Raw genomic sequence first — 21,987 nt, forward strand, 5'->3', positions numbered from 1 at the left:
TGTAATGGACCTTTAAATAGTAAATACTCTCTTGGGGACCAAATGCCCCAAATGTTTTTGGAAGGAGAGGCTAGTAAATATGGTAACAATAATGATATAGGAATAGCGAATTATTTTTTCAAATAGGTTGGTAAGAAACATTGTAATGGGCCAAGTCTATGCTGTTCTTATGCCAACCATTCTCTCTGTGGACCTAGAGCAGGAATGGAAAAAGTTGTCAGAGTTTTAGGTTAATCCATCTGGTGATAGACCATGTGTAAAAAAAGTCCAGAGTATTAGAGGGAATATCTTTAAAACAGAATGGGAATGAAAAAGAATTTTCTAGGAAGGAATGAGACTTAGTAAAATAATGTAAATTCAACGAATGTATGTAATGCTGGCGAATAGGTATAATGAAGGAAGTAGAAGAGATGATCTGGTAAGCATATTATGTTTATAAGAAAAGAATTGAATTAGTGATTCCAAAGGCAATGATGATGAGGTCCAGAGGATTATCATGCAGATTCCCATCTGTAGTGGAACAGATTTAAAAAGTCTTAATAGATTCAAGAGTCTGAAGAACCCTCAACATGGATGTGGAATGGGGGGGGTTGAGGGGGAGAGAGAGAGGGAAGATGGAAGGATGAACCCAGGTACTGAAGTCATCTAAGAACATACAAATGACACTTCATGGATGGTAGATAACAGCACTGATTGTTTGAAGTGGATGATATAGAGAGACAGGTTGGATTTTTTCTCATTTTTTCATTTTTTTTACAGGTTGGATTTTAAATGATGTGGTAGTAGGAGGAGAGGGTGGGATTTAATAGTCTTGAAGAAGTAATTGAGAAGATGGGTGATGCTCCTTCTTTTCTACTATTGAGTCAAGAGGAGTATGCAAAGGCAAAAATCTTCAAAAGAACCAACACTAGTGGATTTGTTATAAAAGAAAACTAGCTTCCCTGTGATAGAGCATGAGTTCCATGCAGAATCGTGGAAGCAGATTGAAGGCAGGTACAAACCCTTACCCTAAAAGGTAGTGGAGAATGAAGGAAGGAGGTGAGGTGGAGAGCTTATTCTCTTTCCTCTTTTCAAAATAGATAAATTATAAAATAACACCTTTTTAGGTTAGCTAATGAGGATGCTAATAAATTACAGAATTAAATTAAATGCCACTTATATTAGCTGTTCATTGTGTTATCTGGAAAACCAGCTGTTTGCTGACCATTAAAGAGAACAGTTTACAGGACTGGCAATGATAACTTCTTTTAAAATGAAAACTGAGCATATTTTTGTTGAAAGATGTTTCATGTGATGAATTCTGTATTAGGTTTTTGGCCTTTGCATAATGAAGGAAATAACAGTATGTACAAACCTTAATTACTCATTAATCTGACATTTTGATGGCATTAAACAACAAATATTAATTTGAGACTCAACATTGTGATTGTTTCTGAGAGGTATGAAATCTACAAAAAATATGGAACCTACATTTCAAAATGACTTTTCTCAAAGACATCGGATTGTGGCAAACTCATTATTAGATCCTTCTGTACCTTAAAAGCTTTAAATGAACACTGCAATTTGCAGAATTCATTACTGTGCACAACTAATTAGAACTTTAAAGGAAATCACAGTAGGGAATTAGACATCTTAAGGAGCATTTTCTTAATCTGAAATGTTCTTTAGAATAAAGCTTGTTTTGCAGCAAATGAGGCACTTGAATATTACATATATTGCATACACGTAGTTATCTGTGTAAAGCTCTTTGTAAAATTTAGAGCACTAGATATGAGCCAGTTTTCTATATATGCATAGATGTATACAAATCTATATATACATATACATACACAACAAACACAGACCGAGAAATGGTTTTGACCGGCAGTATTTGGTAATGGTGCTTATTCTCCTTTATAGAGACAAAAAGGACTATAACAAAGGCTACAAGAAGGGACAAGACAAAAATGCAAATGAGATGTCCATATTGCGTGCTGAAGTTGAACAAAAAAACCCACAGACACAAATCTAATTAGTTTCTAAAGCCAGCTTTACTCCAGGAAAAAAAAAAAAAAGAAAGAAATTCTCATCTTAGAAAACAGCAGTGAGAGCTGTGCATGTCCCAGGTGTATGGGTGATTACAGCAAAGAGCAGAAAAAAGCCACTGCTGTTTGGATCAGCTGCCACTGTGCTACCCAAACGTGTTTACTGAAAGAATATAAAATTGAGCATGGATAACTCCCTCTCTTTCCCAAAATTGATTAATTTCTAGACTTGCTGGCAGATTTTTTTTTTTTTTTTATGGACGGGCATCGGTTTTGAAAGATGATTGTGTAAATCAACAGCAGGTGGGAAGTTGAATTTGTTTGGCCCAGCTGCTATTCTGTGTGTTTTCCATTCTTTCTGCTTATCTCAGTCCAGCATCTGTCAGTAAGCAGGGCTAAGAGGCTTCTGTCATTGCGGCTGCATGGGGATCCACAGTGCTGCCTGTGTCTTTCCCTACTACATGACTCTTTAGACGAGTATACAATGGGGATGGCAGCCTCACTGCTGCTGGCAGGAATGGCTGCATATTGACATGTAGGTTAGCATGCTCTGCTGCCTTCCAAACCGCTCCATTGCTGCCTTTTTTAGTCTGTACACCTGCTTTAATTACTTACTTGGGTTTCGAGGGGCTTAGGTCTTCCAGGTTTTTTTTTTCTTTCAATTTGCCTTGGTAATGCTAAATCTGAAGGGGGAAAGAACATTGCCTATTTGCCCCATCGTTTTTAAACTCCTTGAGTAAAGAACTATGTTTTCTATACTCTCCAGATTAGGAGTTCTTAACCTAGGGATTGGTGAACTTGGTTCTGGTTTTGGTTTTTTAAATATTTTGACAACCTTTCTTCAATAGAATTGGTTTTCTTTAGAGTCCTATGTGTTTTGTTTTATGCATTTATAAACATTATTCTGAGAAAGATCGATAGACTTCACCAGACTGCCAAAGGTGTCCACGACCAAAAAAAAGGTGAGAAGCTTACGCTCTAGAAGCCTCAGTAAAACTTAATCATAGTTCTTAGACATAGCACACTATTCATCTCAGACTATGTCAAAAGAGTTATAGAAGCTTAGGAATGGGGAGGTACCTGAGAGCTCACCAAATCCACCTCTACTTCTGTGCAGGAATCTCTTCTATGATATCTCAGACAGGTAGCCATCTATCCTCTGCCCCTTTAGTGGTTATTGCTAATTTTTACCAGAATATCCTGGCAAATTCCTAGTAAGGACTGACTGATTTTCCCTGGTATGTTGAACACACACTATACATCAGGGATTTTTTTTGTAGTATAAATGCAGAGAGAGAAAGAGGAGATTCTTGGGAGAAAAATCTATTCTCTTAACAGGAGTTATAGTTGTTAAAATCATCTAGAAATAACCTACACACATCATTACCATCTGGTTACTGCTGGAAGACAGGAAATCATATACTTTGTATATATTTATTATTAAAAAGATGAGGGGTATTATTTCTTGTGATAGCTTCATTGCAAGATGTGTTTAGTACTACTTTGGGTGTATTCATGCTAAACTGCTTGCCTCAAGATTTTTATTTTTTTTAAATCATGGGTATGGGATTATTATTGTTGTTGAGTTGTTTCAGTTGTATTTGATTCTTTATGGCCCCACTTGGAGTTTTCTTGAGAAAGATGCTGGAATGGTTTGCCATTTACTCCTCCAGCTCATTTTAAAGATGAAGAAACTGAGGCAAACAGGGCTAAATGACTCAACCAAGGTCACACAGCTAGAAAGTGTCTGAGGCTAGATTTGAACCTAGGTATTCCTGACTCCAGGTCTGATTCTCTCTCCACTTCCTCACCTAGAGATATGAGTAGGTGAATGATTTGCCTATCTTTTTTTTTCTATTTAGGATCATAGATTTAGAGCTAGAAGGAACCTTCCAAAGAGTCCAGCCCCCCGAAGGAGGAAGCTGAAACTGCTGAGGCAGGTTAAATGACTTATTAATAACCCCATAGCCAGTAAATGTATAAGGTAGCATTTGAACTCAGATGTCCCTATTTCTAACTCCAGCTCTCTACCCATTGTGAAACCTTTTTAACATTTAATTTCAAAGAGCAAGTTTAGCTTCATCAATGAATTTTTTATCCCCCAAGTTTTACCCTTTCAGATTGAAGCAGTCACCATAAAAGTCTGACCCTCTAGTGTGGTCAGAATGCTGTTGATTTATAAGAAGCAGCTGCTACCTGCCCTTTGTGCACACATACTGTTAGCAGTTATTGCAGAGGCTAGGGAATATAGCTGAGCCTGAATAGAAGATGCTTTCCAGAAGTTCCACTTACAACTAGATCCAGAAAAGAGAAGAAATTTAGGTGAGGTTATTCATCTGCATGATTATAAGATTATCAAAACCCCATCATTTGTGAAATTCATTGGATAGTATCTGGACCAGTAATGAAGTAAAAGCTTAACCAGATCAAGTTCTACCAATATCTATTATAACCTCCTAGAGCTAATCCTCCATGGTCCAGTCTCCTAATTTCCTTCTCTGTTTACCCTAGTCACTGACACACTAAGAAAGGCTGCTCAGTTTTAGGCTCAAGACTCTCTCCATTTTTCTCCCCAACCCTTGCTTGCTTGTAGGTCTTCAATGATATCCTGTACCAATTTGGAGCTGGGACAAAGCTCATCAAAGATGAATCTAGGCAGTGAGGACTGTTTTATAGATTAGGTGGTGCAGTGGATAGAGCCTGAATTCAGAATTTTACTAGCTGTGTTATGTTGAGCAAGAACTATAACCTCTGTCTGTCTCACTTGCATCATCTAAAAATGGAAATAATAACAAAATTTACCTCCCAAGATTTTCTGAGGATAAAGTGTGATAATATTTATAAAATACTTTATAGACCTTGCTAGCTATTATTATTATTATTATTAATTAATTATTATTATTAACTTTATCTAGATCTCCTTATCCAACTCTCAGAGAATGAACTCAGTACTTTTCCTTTCCTGTCAGAACACCCCCAAAATTTAAGAATCAGGATGTGAGAGTGAAATATCAGGATATGAGAATTTTTTTCTCTGCATTCATCACATTTTTCTTGACTTGTATCTTAACTACCTTTTTTTAAAATCCTTACCTTCTGTCTTAGAATCAATAGTTAGTATTGATTTCAAGGCAGAAGAGCAGTAAGGGCTAGGCCAGTGAGTCACAAAGTGGGCACTACCGCCCCCTGGTGGGTGCTGCAGCGATCCAGGGAGGTGGTGATGGCCACACTTCTTTTGTATTACATTCTATTCTGAGTTCAATAAATAGTTTCATAATTTCCAGGGGGCGCTAAGTAATATTTTTTCTGGAAAGGGGGCCGTAGGCCAAAAAACTTTGGGAACCACTGGGCTAGGCAATGACGGTTAAGTGGCTTGCCCAGGATCACACAGCTAGGAAGTGTCTGAAATTTGAACCCAGGACCTCCCTTCTCTAGGCCCAGGTCTCTATCTACTGAGCCACCTCACTGTACCGTTAACTTAATATATTTTCATATTTGGTTTGTTAAATGTGTTTCTATTTAGTCATGGTCTTTAGATGAGGTAGAGAAGATAAAACTTAAGATAAGATAAAAAAGGTAAGGCTCACAAATTCCCAACAGATTTTACATCATAATGCTAATATAAATCATTGAATCTTTGATTTGGTAGAGAACTCAGAGGCTATCTGATCCCAACATATACCTGAAAAAAAAATCTCCTCTACAATCTACTTAGCAAGTAGCCATTGAACTTTCACATGAAGACCAAACCTCCCTACCACCTTCTTATCCTACCATGTGAAAGCCAGCTCCTCCTTCCCACATCAGACCTTCCCATCTGGAGATCATTCTGATTGATCTGAAATTCTTCCTCACTGTTCCTAGTTCTACCTCTTGGGCTCAAAGCATAAGTCTGATCCCCTCTTCTATGTTGACAGCTTTTCAAATACTTGACACTAGCTATTTTTTCTTCTCTGTTTTCCTCAACTTGTCCCTGTTTTACATGATCACAACACCCTTTGCCATTCTGGCCTTCTTCTTTTGGCTATTCCATCAATGCCATCAATTCAGTGTTCAGAACTAAACACTACAGTACTATGGATGTTATCTGGCTATATTCGACTACAGTAGGGCTGTCAACTTCTTCCTTCTAGAAACTATTGAAAATGGAGCTTGCAATCCACAAGAACCTCACAAATGCATACCTATACCATTTGTACTGGTGCAGTTTTTTTAAAACCCAATTTATTTGACTTTTCATTTGCTCTGGTTAAATATAACCCAACTTTCTAGCCTCTCAATTTCAGATGCTGATCTTGCCATCCAATGTGACTCAGGGCTCCTAGAGTAAAATCCCACCTTAGATAATGTGGTCATTGATAAAGATGCTTAATTTCTTATATTCTCAGTTTTCTTATTTGTAAGATGGGAAAATAATAATACTTTTACTGCCTCCTTCATGAGACTCTTGTGAGGAAAGTTTGTGTGTGTGTGTGTGTGTGTGTGTGTGTGAACTTCAAACACTTTATAAATGTGAGATATAATGGTGATGATTTTCTCTATTATTGTAAAAACCAACTAATTAAACTAAGCCTTTCACTGACTTTCATACTCCCTCTAGCTCAACTTCACTTCCATTCTCCTGCTCTATTTGTATTAATGTAAATTTTTACCTTTGTATTTTGTCTACTTGTTTTGAACATTCCCTTAAACCGCCTTGGATGACTTCTCTCCCTTTCCTAGTCCCTTTTCCTTTTCCACTCCCCTCTACCTCATCACCCTTTCTAACTCTCCAATGAAAAAGAAACAAGCTGTTTTCTTTCTGCCTTTAAATCCTGATTGTACTAATCCTTGTAACAAAAAAAAATCTCCCTGTAATCCTCTTTTCCTCTCTTATAAAGTACACTTACACCTGGCCACAGGAAAAGAAAATCTAAACATCTAGAACAGGAGTTATTAACCTGATGTCTATAAACCTTTAAAAAAATTTGATGACTATTAGTCAGTCAATAAACATTTATTAAGTACCTAAAGAAAGGCAAAAGACAGTCCCTGCTCCACCAACTGAATGGTTTCTTTCATAATCCCATGTATTTTGTTTTATTTATTTAAAAACATTTTTTTTCCTGAGAAAGGGTATCATATACTTTACTAGACTGCCAAAGGATTTCTCTCTCTCTCTCTCTCTCTCTCTCTCTCTCTCTCTCTCTCTCTCACACACACACACACACACACACACACACACACACACACACACACACACACACACACACACACCTCTTGAGTTAGAAAAAGTAGTCAATTGAGTTTCAATCCCTACCAGTCCACTGACTCTGTTATAGAGACATAATAAAGATTGTAATGGAATAAAGGTAGAAACCTGAACTCTTTAAAAAGGAAATCAAGCCTAATATAGACCAAATAGCACCTTTTAGATCCATGAAATGCTTAAGTAGGAATCAGTGAAGAGGTCCAGACTTCTATAATTTGGTCATAATTTGATAAGAAAAGCACCGATTTTCATTTGTAGTTTAGAAGCATCAGTAAGTATAAACTCAGTATTTTCCCCCATAAGAATGCCAATTTCTAGTGTGAGATAATGCATTGTTTAAAGTTTATTAATTTTAGCATGGAGGAGGGGAGAGAAGATATTTGGATGATTGTCAGAAAATGCCTAAACCTCATTTTACATGAAAGATAAATTTGTAGATTAAATAGAGTATTGATTTAAATTTTTCCGGTGGTTTTTCATTGGTAGTAAATGGCTCCGGATATGTCAAACTTGTAAAACATAGAAACCTCCAAAGTGTTTGGGAACCACATCTTCTCAGAGACAGTACATCATTTATAAATGTACATGGACCACTTACTACTTTGATGCTTTAAGTGTGAAACCATCTCATAGGCAAACAGTGCATAAAGGGTTTTTGGCTCAGTGCTGATAATGGAGAATAATAGATTGATTATTAAATATGATTTAGGTGACAGGAAAATGGTGCTAGCTAAGTAAATAATTGATTAATCATCCCACAGTTAAACCTGGCAAGTTATATTGTGATGTTAGGATTGAATGCTTGGCATAAGCTACTTTCTTGTTTTAGCCCTAATGAAACTGTATTTAAAAAGAGAAAGAAAATGAGAACAGGTCTGTCTCTTAGTGCCTCTTATTTGTGGCATGACACCATGTATATTAGTAGCACTGTGGAAATAATATCAATAAAAAATTGAGACCTAGAAAATCGAGCTGTCATAGGAAAACAAATAAGCAGATCCAGTCACTTTGAAAAAATAAGTTAGAAGAATAAACAAATAATATACGTCTCCTGTCTGGTGCTGATCTTACTCTTTTCCTAAGTATCATAGGAAAAGGAAGGAAGGCATAACCATGACTGCTTATCCTTGGGCAAAGTGGTTCATCCAGTTTTCTCTCCAACTAGAAATTTCTCTGAAATAGCAATCCCACACTTCTCTAGACCAGTGGGGTTTTAATGTCCAATATGATGACTGGACAGGAGTGTAGGATTGTGAAGAGTTTCTAAAGACAGCCAAAATAAAATTAAAAGTGAAACTGACTTTTTTCCAAACTCGTGCTTTCTTAGAATCAATACTATGTATTGGTTCTAAGGTAGAAGAGCAGTAAGAGCTAGGCAATAGAGTCACACAACTAGAAAGTATCTGAGACCAAATTTAAACCCAGGACATCCCATCTCTAGGCTTGGCTCTCAATCCACTGAGCCACCTACTTTTCCCTAGATTTACTTTAAATGTTAAGTGTTTTTGTATTTATTCTAACTTCAAAATTAGCAATTTGTTCATGACATATTTGTTGACTTTAATAGCCCAAAATTTTGATGAGTCAGAAAACCCAAACCACTCTGGATAACAGAAAATGAGAGCATAGAATGAGAGCTAGAATGAACCTCAGAGACCACCTAATCCAACATCATCATTTTATAGTAAAGGAAACTGAGCCCCATGGAGATTGACTTGGCCAAGGTCATATAGTTAATACCAAGAGGATGAACTTGAACATAGGTCCTCAGACTCCGGAGACTAAAGGATTTTATTGCACCATATTGCTTTTATTGTATCTGGAAAGGAATTTTATGTAGCATTTGGAACAACATGAGAGATAGCATGGCATAATAGACTAGAGTCATGATGTTGAGTGGTGGATAGAGCCAGGTTTGAAGCCAGGAAGACCTCTACCTTTGGAACATCCTGGCTGGGTGATTCTAGGAAAGTCGTTTAATTTCACAGCCTAGAAAACTCATTTAGATCATAAGTCAAAGAGACATTTTTGAATTGGTGAAGGAAAGTTCCTCGCTTGGACTCTCTAAACCAATGACATCAAAGACCTCATCCCTCTCTCACTATCTTTTTAGAATGATGACTAATTAACTTACTGTTTAAAAGTCCTTAATTTGCAATAATTCAGCAAAGCAAAGCAAAGATTTGGCTCTACTCCTTACCCAAAACTCTGATATGATGAATTTTAATTAGAAAGATTCCTGCAGCATCTCTATAGAGTTTTGAGGTTCATAGAGTAATTAATAAAGACATACCTAACCTTACATATCTGGGTTGTGTTCCAACCAAGTAAAGTAAATCTATGGGTAAGTTAATTCTCAGAAAGCAAAAGAAACAAATATTGAGGAGAGGCATTGTCTAGAATTACTCAAACAGTAAGTAGTTTAGGCAACTCTAGACCAAAGTAGTCTATCCTCTGCCTTTCTTGGTACAGACAAAGGTACACAACTTAGCTATTCAATGCATCAGAGACCTTTTATTCAAAGATGAATGTTGATTGCTTAAGACTAGCTTCATAGCTCTTTGAAGGCTGCCATGCTAGAAAGGGTCTAAGCCTAATAGTCTCGGGTTTTCTGAAATGAATTTGCTAAATCATCACATCAATTCAACAAACACTTAAATAAGCACCTGTCATGAGCAGAACCCTCTCTTAAGCTGCTTAATACTATTCCATTATTGTGAACCAAAATGATGAGACTGAAAAAAAGGCTATCAACTACTTAGCCAAAAATGGATTAAATCAATCAAAAAACAATTCTTAAGCACCTATCTTGTGCCTGGCACCAAGTAAGGAGTTGGGGATACAAAGACAAAAATAAAACAAGCCCTGCCCTTGAATTATGAATGGCAGGAATCCCTGGGCTCAAAGAGTTTCTTATTACTTAGGTTTTCCCTGATGAATTTCATATCTACACCCTGAATCCTTTTCTTTTGAGCCTTTGCTGAGTTACACCAAAATGTACGTTAATTCGTAGATTAATTTTTATTTGTTCAGTCTGTAGATCTGAAATCCCATCAGATTCAGATAATGTTTAATGTCAGAATTGTGAGGTCAGTTCAGCCTTCCCAAGCAGTTACTGCTAAAAGAACTATAACTTTATGCATTAACCTTTTTAGGTTCCCTGGAAACACAGGTAGTAGCCTGCTTCATCTTTAAAGACTAAGGATTAGTAATAAAGGGAGCATAAATTGGATTGTGCTATAACATGGCTTTATTATTGGGCAATTTGGAACCTACTGGGTGTCAGATTGTATTTTGCCAAATATAATGAGAATATGTAGAATATACCTAGATATGGTATATATAGCCTATAAGGTGAATTTTAAATCTCCCCAGTCCCAGAATTATAATACATTCAATAATTCATAACAATGTATTGTAAGATAAAATATCATTACTGCCATAAATAAATCAATGATCAGGAATGTAACAGCTAGCTGTGAGAAGAAAGATCAAGTTCTGAAGACTAATGCAATCATAGAATCTTAGAGATGGAATGGGATCTTAGAGGTAATATAAACAATGGCTGTTCAGACTTTTTTCATTTAATTTTTTTATTTTTTAAAGCCATTATCTTCTGCCTTAGAATTGGTAGTATTAGTCCCAAGACAGAAGAGCAGTAAGGGCTAGGCAGATGGAGTTAAATGAGTCATACGGCTAGGTAGCATTTGAAGTTAGATTTGAACTCAGATCTTTCTGACTCAGGGCCTAATGCTCTAACCACTGTACAACCTAACTGCCCTCATTCAGATATTATTAGCTTTTATTATTTAGACCAGTGATTCCCAAAGTGGGCGCCACCGCCCCCTGGTGGGTGCTGCAGTGATCCGGGGGTGCGGTGATGGCCACTGGTACATTTATCTTTCCTATTAATTGCTATTAAAATTTAAAAAAATTAATTTCCAGGGCTGCTAAGTAATATTTTTTCTGGAAAGGGGGCGGTAGGCCAAAAAAGTTTGGGAACCACTGATTTAGACCAAGAGGAGACAGTAGAAGTTATCTATCCTGTCGTTGTTCATTTTTGTATTTCTCTTAGTGACCTCATTTGCGTTTTTGTGGGGAGAGATGCTGGAATAGTTTGCCATTTCCTTTTCCAGCTTATTGTAAAGATGAGGTAACTGAGGCAAACAGGTTTCAGTGATAAAGAGTTCAATCACTTGCCAAGCACTCTCTTCTATTCTAGACATATTTAATTAGTAGGAAATTTTCCCTTGTTTTAACTGAATTCCGCTTCTCTATAATTTATCCATGTTGTTACTAATTTTTCTCTCTAAGGAGAAATAAAACAAATGTGATCTCTTTTCCCCATGGCAGTCCTTCAAAGATGATATTTCAGTGAAAGTGATCATGTTCCTGCTAAGTCATCTCTTCTATAGGCTGAATATCCCCAGTTCTGCCAACTTCTCCTTTCATGACATGGTGGCCAGTTTCTTTTCCATCCTTATCTTCTCCTCTGGATGTAATCCAACTTTCTAATCACTTTCTTTCCTGAACTGTGGATGCCAGAACACAATGTTTGACCTTAAAAATTTAAAACATCTCTTATTAAGAAAAATAATGTATTGATATCAGTGAGTAGAGCTGCATTCCTCTAAATCTCATTGATTTCTTTTTTGATAGAAGATTATCTGCTAGTTGATACTCTGAGATACTTCTCAACTGAATCAGGTGGAAGGGAAGAGGAATATTTTCTTATTTCCCAGCCAAAATAAAGAATTGTTTTTATATTCTTGAATCTTGTTTATGTCAACTAAGGTCAGGATTACTTACACTAGCCTTATGTTTTTGAAAATATGGAGATTATTTTTTCTTCCTATTAGAAAATTAAAAAGTGACAGTGGGGTGTCATAACTTGGATCTAATTGATACCAAATTCACATGATAACGAAGGATTTCTGAAGGTAATTCGATCTGTGTCCCCAGTTTCGATATTCATCTTGACAGCCTGCATTGACATGGATGATTTCATCCTGTCACATTCCATTTTAGCTGGGAAATGGAGCTATCTTTAGTTTTTAATTTAAATTATCAGTGGTCTGGCTTAATAACACCATGAAGAACACTGGTTTATTCTACCTTAGGTGAATAAAAAATATTTGCTATGGAAAATACCAAGGTTATTATCATTCTATGGGCTTACTCCAATGCATCAAGGTGGGTTTTTTTCCAAGAATATATAAAGAAAACATTAAAAACTCTACTTTCAATAAAATTATTGCCAGCAGTGAGAAACTTTATAATGCCTGACATTCACTTCCAGTGAAGGGAAAAGAGGGAGAAAGTGAATTGATAATGTATTCTTACCAAAATTGAAGCAAGAGTTATATTGAACATAAAACATCCTATCTGAACAAAATAATTTGTTAATCTTGAAATGGAATATAAAATTAGGAATAAAAATGGGCAATGCAGTGATAATAGTAATATTACTTGACATTCTAAATAATTCGGATTTATTACATTATTCATGTGGTTTTAACTTTCATCTAGTCAATTAACAATCTTTTCTATAAAGTTGAACAATGAAGGGACCACATCAAAGGCTACGCTCACAGATTAAGCATGTCCACTCATATATTTAAAGCTAGAAAGGACTTTGAGTCCAACAGCTTTACTTTAGAGGTTCTATAATGTGACCAAAGTCAAACAGACAGTAAATGGTAAATCCAGAATTTGAATCCAGGCCCTCTGATGCCATACTCATAATCGCCCCCCTCCCATATCCTGTCATTCACCAACACCATGGATAGTGATGTCTTCTAAAGGCTATCTCTCCAATTGTAAAATACTTCTAGATTTGGCTGTGCTTGGAATGTGGCAGGAAAAAAATAATTGTCATTAGGAAAGAATTCTAATCAGGATATGTTCTTAGTCATTCAATGAATTCTTTAAGGCAAAGGTTAGTTCTACATACTTCAGAAAGCTATCCCCAATCAACCCCTCTGAATCCCTTTATTTAATAGACCTCAGTTTTTAGAGGCTACATAGACAATAGGCTTGGATTCAGGAAGACCACTGGAATGACAACTTCTTGGATCCTTAAGCCACTTTAAGGCAATGGTTCTTTTTTTTTTTTTTTTTAAACCCTTAACTTCTGTGTATTGGCTCATAGGTGGAAGAGTGGTAAGGGTGGGCAATGAGGTTCAAGTGACTTGCCCAGGGTCACACAGCTAGGAAGTGTCTCAGACTGGATTTGAACCTAGGACCTCCCGTCTCTAGGCCTGCCTCTCAATCCACTGAGCTACCCAGCTGCCCCAAGACAGTGGTTCTTAAAGGATATACGGAGGCATAATAATGTGTCTAAAATCCTCATTACCAGAAAGCAATGTGATAGAGTGGACAGTGTTGGACTTGGAGCTAGAAGATCTACTTCAGCCCTGTACTAAACTTTATGATCCTAGGCTTAATCCTTAACACGGGGTAGCTGGGTAGCTCAGTGGATTGAGAGTCAGGCCTAGAGACGGGAGATCCTAGGTTCAAATCTGACCTCAGCCACTTCCTAGCTGTGTGACCCTGGGCAAGTCACTTTACCCCCATTGCCCACCCTTACCACTCTTCCACCTATGAGCCAATGCACAGAAGTTAAGGGTTTTAAAAAAAAAATCCTTAATACAACCCCAGCTTGCTTCCTCATCTGTAAAATGGAAACTATAATAACGCCTACCCTCATAGATACCATTGTTGTGAAGATAAATTAGATGTGTAAAGTGTTTTTTAAACTTTAAAGTAACATATAAATGTTAACTATCATTATTAGTTGTTCCACAAATTTATGGAACTCACATGTATTTACATGTTCATGTGTGACTCCTAGGAATTGTTGATATTGCATAAATTGGTCTTCTGTCTCTCTTTTGATTCTTCATTGCAAAGAATAATACTTTGAAAAGTTTGAGAATCAGCACTCTAAGATTTCCATTTCTTGAAGGTATTGATTGCAATGTGTTGGCAATTTCAGTATAGGGACTAGATGAGCCTTTTATGTCTCCTATCTTAACCTCCTGTCCAGATGTTAAGGGCATGAGCTTTATACCTCCCCCTGATAAAAACTAATAGAAACAAGAAGTTAGTTTGTTACTAGAGAAAAGTGAATTGGGTCTCATACCAAATAATGGAGATTTTAGGTTTTTTTTTTTAAAGAAGGTTTTATTTTCAGTCCAGATGCCATGGTTTTATCTTTCAGTATGTTCTGGTGATTTCAAAACTGGAGAATAGGTCAGGTCAAGAGTTAACCTGAGAAAAGGTTTTATAAGATTAGAAGAGTATACCAATTTTCTCTACATGAGACTGAATATGAGTGGTAATATCTCAGGAGCTGAGATGAAAGGACAGATAGTGACCCCAGAAATCTTGCCTTTTGAGTGTCCTCTAGGGTCAGCAATAGCTATAGAACCTAACCTTCTCTCTGTACAAAGACCTGAAATCTGCTTGGCAAAATCCTGCCCTTTGGAAGTAGAAGGTTATACATTATAGCGCCTTTCATACAGGTAGGGATTTTATGGGTATAAAAAAAAGAAAATACATATAAAGTGATTTGTAACCTTTAATACACTATAAATTCAAATTTTTATCATTTGTTTTTATTTCCTTCTCCTTCCTATGTTCAATGGATTTCAGATAGAAATGGCCCCATGACCAGTTTACTATCTTTATGTTTTAATGTTTGGCAAGGTGTTACATAGGTAGATATAATACTTAAATTTTGGCACCAAATGAAAGTATGTGAATGCAAGCTCATATTCCATTGATTCACTATCTTTGGGACGATGCTAGTAACATACAGGATGAGGGTCTCTAAGTCTTTAATTACAGATGGTTTGCAGATTCCAAAAACACCAGAGATACCTTCACACTAATGAAATCTTAGGCCTGTACCACCATCCTCTCCACTTACTGCCCCAAACAAAACAAATTGCTTCATCCTTCACTACTGTTGGAGGTGGAAAGATAAAAGATGAGATCTAGAATTCTTGGGAAAATTTCTAATAACTCACTCTGAACCTTTCCTCTCTCCCCTTATTCTTCTCATGACAATAACTTCAGAAAACCTGGGACAAGGTTATTCAAGTGACTCCTGAATATATTCCTTGGGTGGGCAGTTAGAAGGCCAGGAGATTCTTTGATTCCTCTTTCCTTCTGAATATATTTGCATGATAGGACCTCAGGAAAAGAAAAACAACCTTCCAAAATCCATGTAGATTGCCTTCATATCAGAATTCTTTGGTTTACCTCCTGCAACTTTTCCTACAATGGCTGCAACAAATGCCCAAATTAGTTTCCTTCTTCTGGATTTATTAATGACAAAAGTAGCTTATTTACCTCACTGGTGAGCTCATTGTAGAGACTAAACTGTGCAGTATATTTGAAAATAAATTTTTAATGACTTTCTGGGTTTTTCCAGTCTTGCTATCAGCATCTTTGGGGGTGGGGTGGGGAGCAGTGGGGGATGGTGGAGGGAGGCTGGGTAGGCATTATCATTGTCTTGGAAGTAGTGGAATACTATTGTCCATTGTCTGAGGCTATTAGAGTGATGTTTTCCTGGCAGCAGACTGAACTAGTTGTCAGAGGAGCCATGAGGTCTTGTGTGTCCCCAGTGATGCTTTCAGTATCTCTAATGAGGTCACCTCCCAGCACAATGTAGTGAGGGCACACCAGTCAAGTAAGAGTTAACAGACTCCAGCCCTAATCCAGACTGCACCAGGGGGTGTTGTGATTATAGACAAGTCGCTCAATCTATTTGAACTGTATTTTCTCATCTGCAAAAGATAAGAGCCTTGTGAAGACCAAATAGTGAATTTGAAAGTACTAGACAAAGGTTCAGCTGGTAGCATTTGTAAAATGGTAACTGTCTATACTGGGGGGTGGGGGGGACAGAAAGAGGATCTACTCTCGCTGTTCAAGAATTTTGGGGCTGCTATACCCAAGGATGTTCTGGCTGTTTTTCCCCCCTTCGTGCCTGGAAGGCATTTATTTCCCTTTAAACCCCTCGGTTTGTGTTGGCCGAGTTTCTAGCACCCAGCTTGGATTTTCGCTTTTGTCCATATTTGCTTCATTTACGGCACATCAGTGTGGCTAGCTGGGGCTCCTGTTCTCTGAATCTCTCTGTTGTGTCTTACCCAGAGCTATAAACTCTTCTCTCCTCCAGTTCTTCGTCCTGGGATTACTATAAGGGGGTTACCATGACAACGGCAGCTGACTTAGATCTGTGAGCTCGCTAAGATCTTTCCCCCTCTGCTGAGCACTGGCCTATTTTTTTTTTTCTTTTTAAATAACCAGAACAAATTCAGTATCTTGTTTGCACTTTCTGTCATATTAATTCCTGAATGCATCTTCCATATAAATGCTTAGCCACTGTATCTCTTTTTACCACAAAGCTCCATCTTTGGGAGAGGATTGAGGGAGGGGGTGGGGAAGACCAGACCAGAACCTTCAGCAAGACCCTGCTTGTCTCTGAGCTCACACTAGAAGGAGATGCTTTAAGCATTTGCCTCAATGAGGGTGGAGGAAAACCATTGTTAAAGAGTAGGTAAATAGTATTCGAGGCTTCGACCTATATAAAAAACTATAAAGCTGTCCTTTTTTTTTTTCCTTTTTTGGTTCAGACCTGTGATTTCACTGATGTGACCATAGGTAGGAAAATACCTACCACCAAAGCCCATTTACAATTCCTCTGTGATGGACAGTCACAGATTGCTGCCTGGGGCATGGGGAGGTTGATGACTTGCCTCTGGTCTCACAGCTGGTATGTAGCAGAGAAGGGACTTGAACTCTACAGTCCTCCTGACCAAGCTCCAAGAAGCCACTCCACTGCATTGCTTCTCGTATTTATTATTATCAATGATAATTTATATTTCCATTGCATGTATTCTTTGCCCTATAGTTTCCTTCCAAAAACTGAGGAGGTAGTTTGTGAGGGAGTAATCAGTCTTCATTTTGTAGATGAGGATACTGAGACTTATATAGATAAGATAACCTACCTAGTCACACAGTTACTAAGTGGTAAAGGTAGGAATCAAATGCAGCTCTTTTGTTTCCTAGCATACACCATGTTGTTTCCTTAGTTCTATTTTTGAAATGTATGTCTAATCACATAAATGTAAGACTACTCATGAGAATGATAACAGTAGCTAATATTTATATAACTCTTACTTTGTATCAGGCACTATAGCAATCAATTATAATTATTATCTCATTTTAGCCTCACAAAATCCCTGGGAAGTAGATGCTATTATTATCCCTGTTTTGTAGATGAAGAAACTGAGGCAAATAGAGGTTAAGAGACTTGTCTGAGGCTGCACAGCTAGGAAATGTGAAGTTGGATTTGAACTTAGTTCTTCTTGACTCGTAGGGACAGTGCCCTATCCTGCTCCACCTATTTGCAATAACTAGAACCTTTGGAGACTTCTTTTGGGAACAAGTTGTATAATTTGGATTCCTTTCCAAATACCTTCCAGTAATATAAACAATCAGAGATATTAAGGTAGGAATTTTAAAAGATAGATGTAGGCCCATGAAAATACTGCCTTAACTAAATCAAAACAAATGATTGCTTTAAAATAGAAATTGTTGTAATGTATCACCTCAACTGGGCTCTCACTGCTACTTGGTAATCATTCTATTCTACTCTTATTACCTCTATATTTCATTTCCCATTATAAGGATTTCTAACCTTTTTCTCTCCATCAAAGATCTCATCTATACCTCCTCCCCAAAACACACACACACACACACACACACACACACACACACACTCACAGAGTAGCAAACTTAGCTTCTTCCTTCAATTTTCTTCCAAATTTCTTATCATTATCTCCTCTCTCAGAGAAATAAGTATCCCTAACCACCCTTGTTAAAACTAACCCATCATTCTGTAACCTTAGTTCCATTTTCCCTTTCAATCTCACATTTTTCATCTTTCCCTCTCTTCTGGCTCCTTCTATCTGCGTATACTTGCTCATGGCGGGAATCCCCTAACAGCCTCTTGACTTTCTACTACTTTAAATTACCATCTTATCTCTTTCTTTTCCTTCTCATCCATCCTATGCCTTTACTTCTCTCCCTCATCATCTCCTTGCAATCTGCCACTTCACTGAAACCAGTCCCTTACCACTGACTTCCAAATTGCCATATCTAAGGCCTTTACTCAATTCTTGCCCTTTTTGACTTCCCTGAAGCATTTGACATTGTTGACAACCCCCTTTTTCTATAAGTCAAGCCTCCTTCCCTGCCCCCCAACCTTGGCTTCTCAGAAACGGCAATTTCCTAATTTTCTTCTAAACACTCAAATCATTTCTTATTGGTAATAAATTAGTCAATGAAGAGATGAATTTATCTGGAGTTAGAGTCCACTTGAAATAGCAGTAGATGATGATTATGTCATAATTCTCCAGATTACGGAATGTCATCAGTGCCAGGGTTTATATTTGATCTCAGAGACATTGCAAGGATGTCATAGGCTCTGAATCAGTGGAATTACTTGATGGTTCTCACTGCAGTTTTGTCCTCCTTTTACCACAGACCTCTTGGAAGGAAGAGTAACTAGTGAGGTAGTCCTAAACCTTTGCTAGTTAGGGTGTGTTATGAAAATGTCCTGGAGGCAGCAGGCAGTTGGTAGCACAATAGAGATACATCTGCTCCTGGAATCAGGAAGACCATAGTTTGGATACCAGCTCAGATACTTAATAGCTATGTGACTCTGGACAAGTCATTTAATCTCTCTCTACTTCAGTTTCTACCACTATAAAATTAAGATAATAGTACCAGCTCCTCAGTGTTATCTTGAGGATCAAATGAAATATTTGTGAAGTACTTTGCACAATGCCTGACACATAGTAGGTGCTCTATAAATATATATAGGTATTCCCATTGCCCTTCTGTTCCCTGAGATAAGAGACCAGAAAACTTGAATAATGGATTCAGTGGCTCAATTCAGGAATATATTAATATGAAATCTAGGATCTTAAATCCTAGAACCAAATCCAAAGTTTGTAATGCAAAACACCTTAACCCAAAAACACAAGGTGAAATTAAATGAGAAAAAATACAGAAAGAGTCAAAGTATCTTTTTGAGACAGAGCCTGAAGCTACAGAGTCTATCAAAAGTCCAATCAGGCAATGCGAGCTCAATAATGTGAAAATATGGTAACAATGTTTTTACATCTTTTCAAGTTCTAGAAATGTTCCAGGGCAGGGAAGAGAGAAAGAGAGAGATTGTATGACAATACAGTTAGAATATATATATATATATATATGCATATACATATATACACATAAGTAAATGTGTTTATACACACATGTGTGTGACTGAAAAGAACAGCAACAAATATTAATTGGCCAACTCCCCAAGGTTGAAATCATTCCATGTAAGTAAAAATGGACCTGATTCAGTGAAACTGAAACCGACTAGTCAATTCAATGTAGTCATGAATCCATTCCCTGGCCAATAATATATGATATCTGCTTCACTTCAGCTGTTTGATTTCAGTTTAGTGAACATTTTTTAAGTAACTACTGTATACAGAATGTTATTCTAGATTCAGGGAGAAGGGTCCAAAATATTTAAATGAAGCACTGTCCCTCTTGGATTTTATAGTCTAAGAGAGACATTGTGTGTGTGTGTGTGTGTGTGTGTGTGTGTGTGTGTGTGTGTGTGTGTGTGTGTATGTGTGTGTGTGTGAGAGAGAGAGAGAGAGAGAGAGAGAGAGAGAGAGAGAGTTACCCCTGGAGTTAAGAACTGTGTTCGAGACCCATTTCTAATTGATACTGGCTGGATGATTCTGAGAATTCTAAGAATGGTCATTTAACCTCACAGTGCCTTCAGGCAACTTTGTTTATGTACATTGTTAGAGGGAATTTCCTGGCTAGGAATTATTCAACCAATGAAATTATAGGTCTTGTTGTTCCTCCCTTTCTCCCCAACCCAATTCTCCCCCCAGTCAAAAGCCTCCCTATATAACAGAGGCTAAAAAAAAAGTACTGTTTCCAAATCACCAGGTGCTTTGAAGATATAACCAACAGATTGCAGTACCTTTAATAAAATTTGCTGAGGGATAATACTGGACTGGATATTATATATTTAGAAAAAAAAACTTCATCTATGCCTTACCCTTTTTACCAAGCATCACTTCATATGAAAGAAAGGATGATTCAAAGGGATAGAGCACTATACACTTGGAGTCAGGCAAAGACCTAGGTCCGAATCCTGCTTCTAACACTCAGGTAACTCAGGGATATAATCACTCTCTCAGCCTCAGTGTCTCCACCTGTAAAGTCAAGATAATATATATGGTACTTACTACCTCACATGGTAGTCTTGAAGCTCAAATGAGATAACATATGTAAAGTTCTTTGTAGAACCTAAAAACACTATATGAATATCGGCTTTCATTAGTGTGCAATGTAGAACATGACTTTCTTAATGGTGTCTGCCCACTGAGGCTTTGTCTTTTAGGTTTGTTTATTCACTCTCCCTATGAAAAACAACAGTCTCTGTTCATCACTTAATGTCCTTAGAGCCAGAGTGGGTCTAATTCCCACCTGAGCCCCTATGCATTCCTCTTGCCCATCTTATTTGGAGCTCCTGCTGTGATTTCCCCCATTAGATTGCAAGCTACTTGAGAGTAGGGACTATCTTTTACCTCTTTTTACAACCTGAGGCTTAGCATAGTACCTGGCTCATGATAGGCACTTAATAAATATTTATTAACTTACTGACTGATGCAGCTAGCTTGAGAGATGTATGAGAAGGGCATGTTGGGAACAAGCCATACAAAATAAAAAGAACCTCATTCATTGGAAAAGAGGACAGGAGCTTCAGGAAGAGGGAGCTGGCTAAAAAACTAGGGCTAGGTATTTATCTTGCCTTCATTTCTGCATCCTGGTAGCACTGGATCCACACTGACTTCTAGAGAAGTACTATGGGAAAAAAAAGAATCTATTTAAGTAAGAGACTACAGGTTTGGAGTAGACTCTGGGGAGAAATAGGAAGAGGCTTAAAGCATCTCTTAGGAAGCAGCTTTCCATTTAAGAACCTTGTTAATGAACTGCAGGCAGAGCCCTCCACCTCTCCTTCAAATGCCCAGAAGCACATCAGGGAAGCCACCTCAGCCCCAGTTCCAGAGACTGGACCAGCTCCAGTGATGCATCCCAGGTAACATGTGGGAGACACCTTCCTGCTCAATAGCCCCAGAGTCAACTCTTGATCCTAAGGCCATTTCTTGAAAACCTGATTCAATTTATTTGAACAAACATTTATTAAGCATTTCCTGTGTCAGCTCACAAAGGGCTGAAAAACATACCACAATCTGTGTGCTGGTCACATCTCCTAACTTAGGATATTGGCTGGTTGTTTATTTGGGACAAAATGGAAACCATGCAACCCCTTCAGATGGCCTCTCATCCAAGGGGCACATGAAGTGACTTTGCCTAATATAGCAGCTTGGAATAATGAAAAGCTCTTTGGATTTGGAATCAGCTAACCAAGGGTTCAAATCCAAGCTCTGCTTCTTACTTCGTATATGACATTGGGCAAATCCTTTAAGCCCTTTGGACCTTAGTTTCCTTACCTATAAAATAACGGGGTAGAACTAGATGGCTTCTAAAGTCCCCTCCAGATGAAAATCTATACTCCTATATAAGACATCTAGGTGGTCCAGTGGATGAAGTGCCCAACCT

The sequence above is a fragment of the Gracilinanus agilis genome, chromosome 3, assembly GCF_016433145.1.
Source record: "Gracilinanus agilis isolate LMUSP501 chromosome 3, AgileGrace, whole genome shotgun sequence".
Lineage (NCBI taxonomy): Eukaryota > Metazoa > Chordata > Mammalia > Didelphimorphia > Didelphidae > Gracilinanus > Gracilinanus agilis.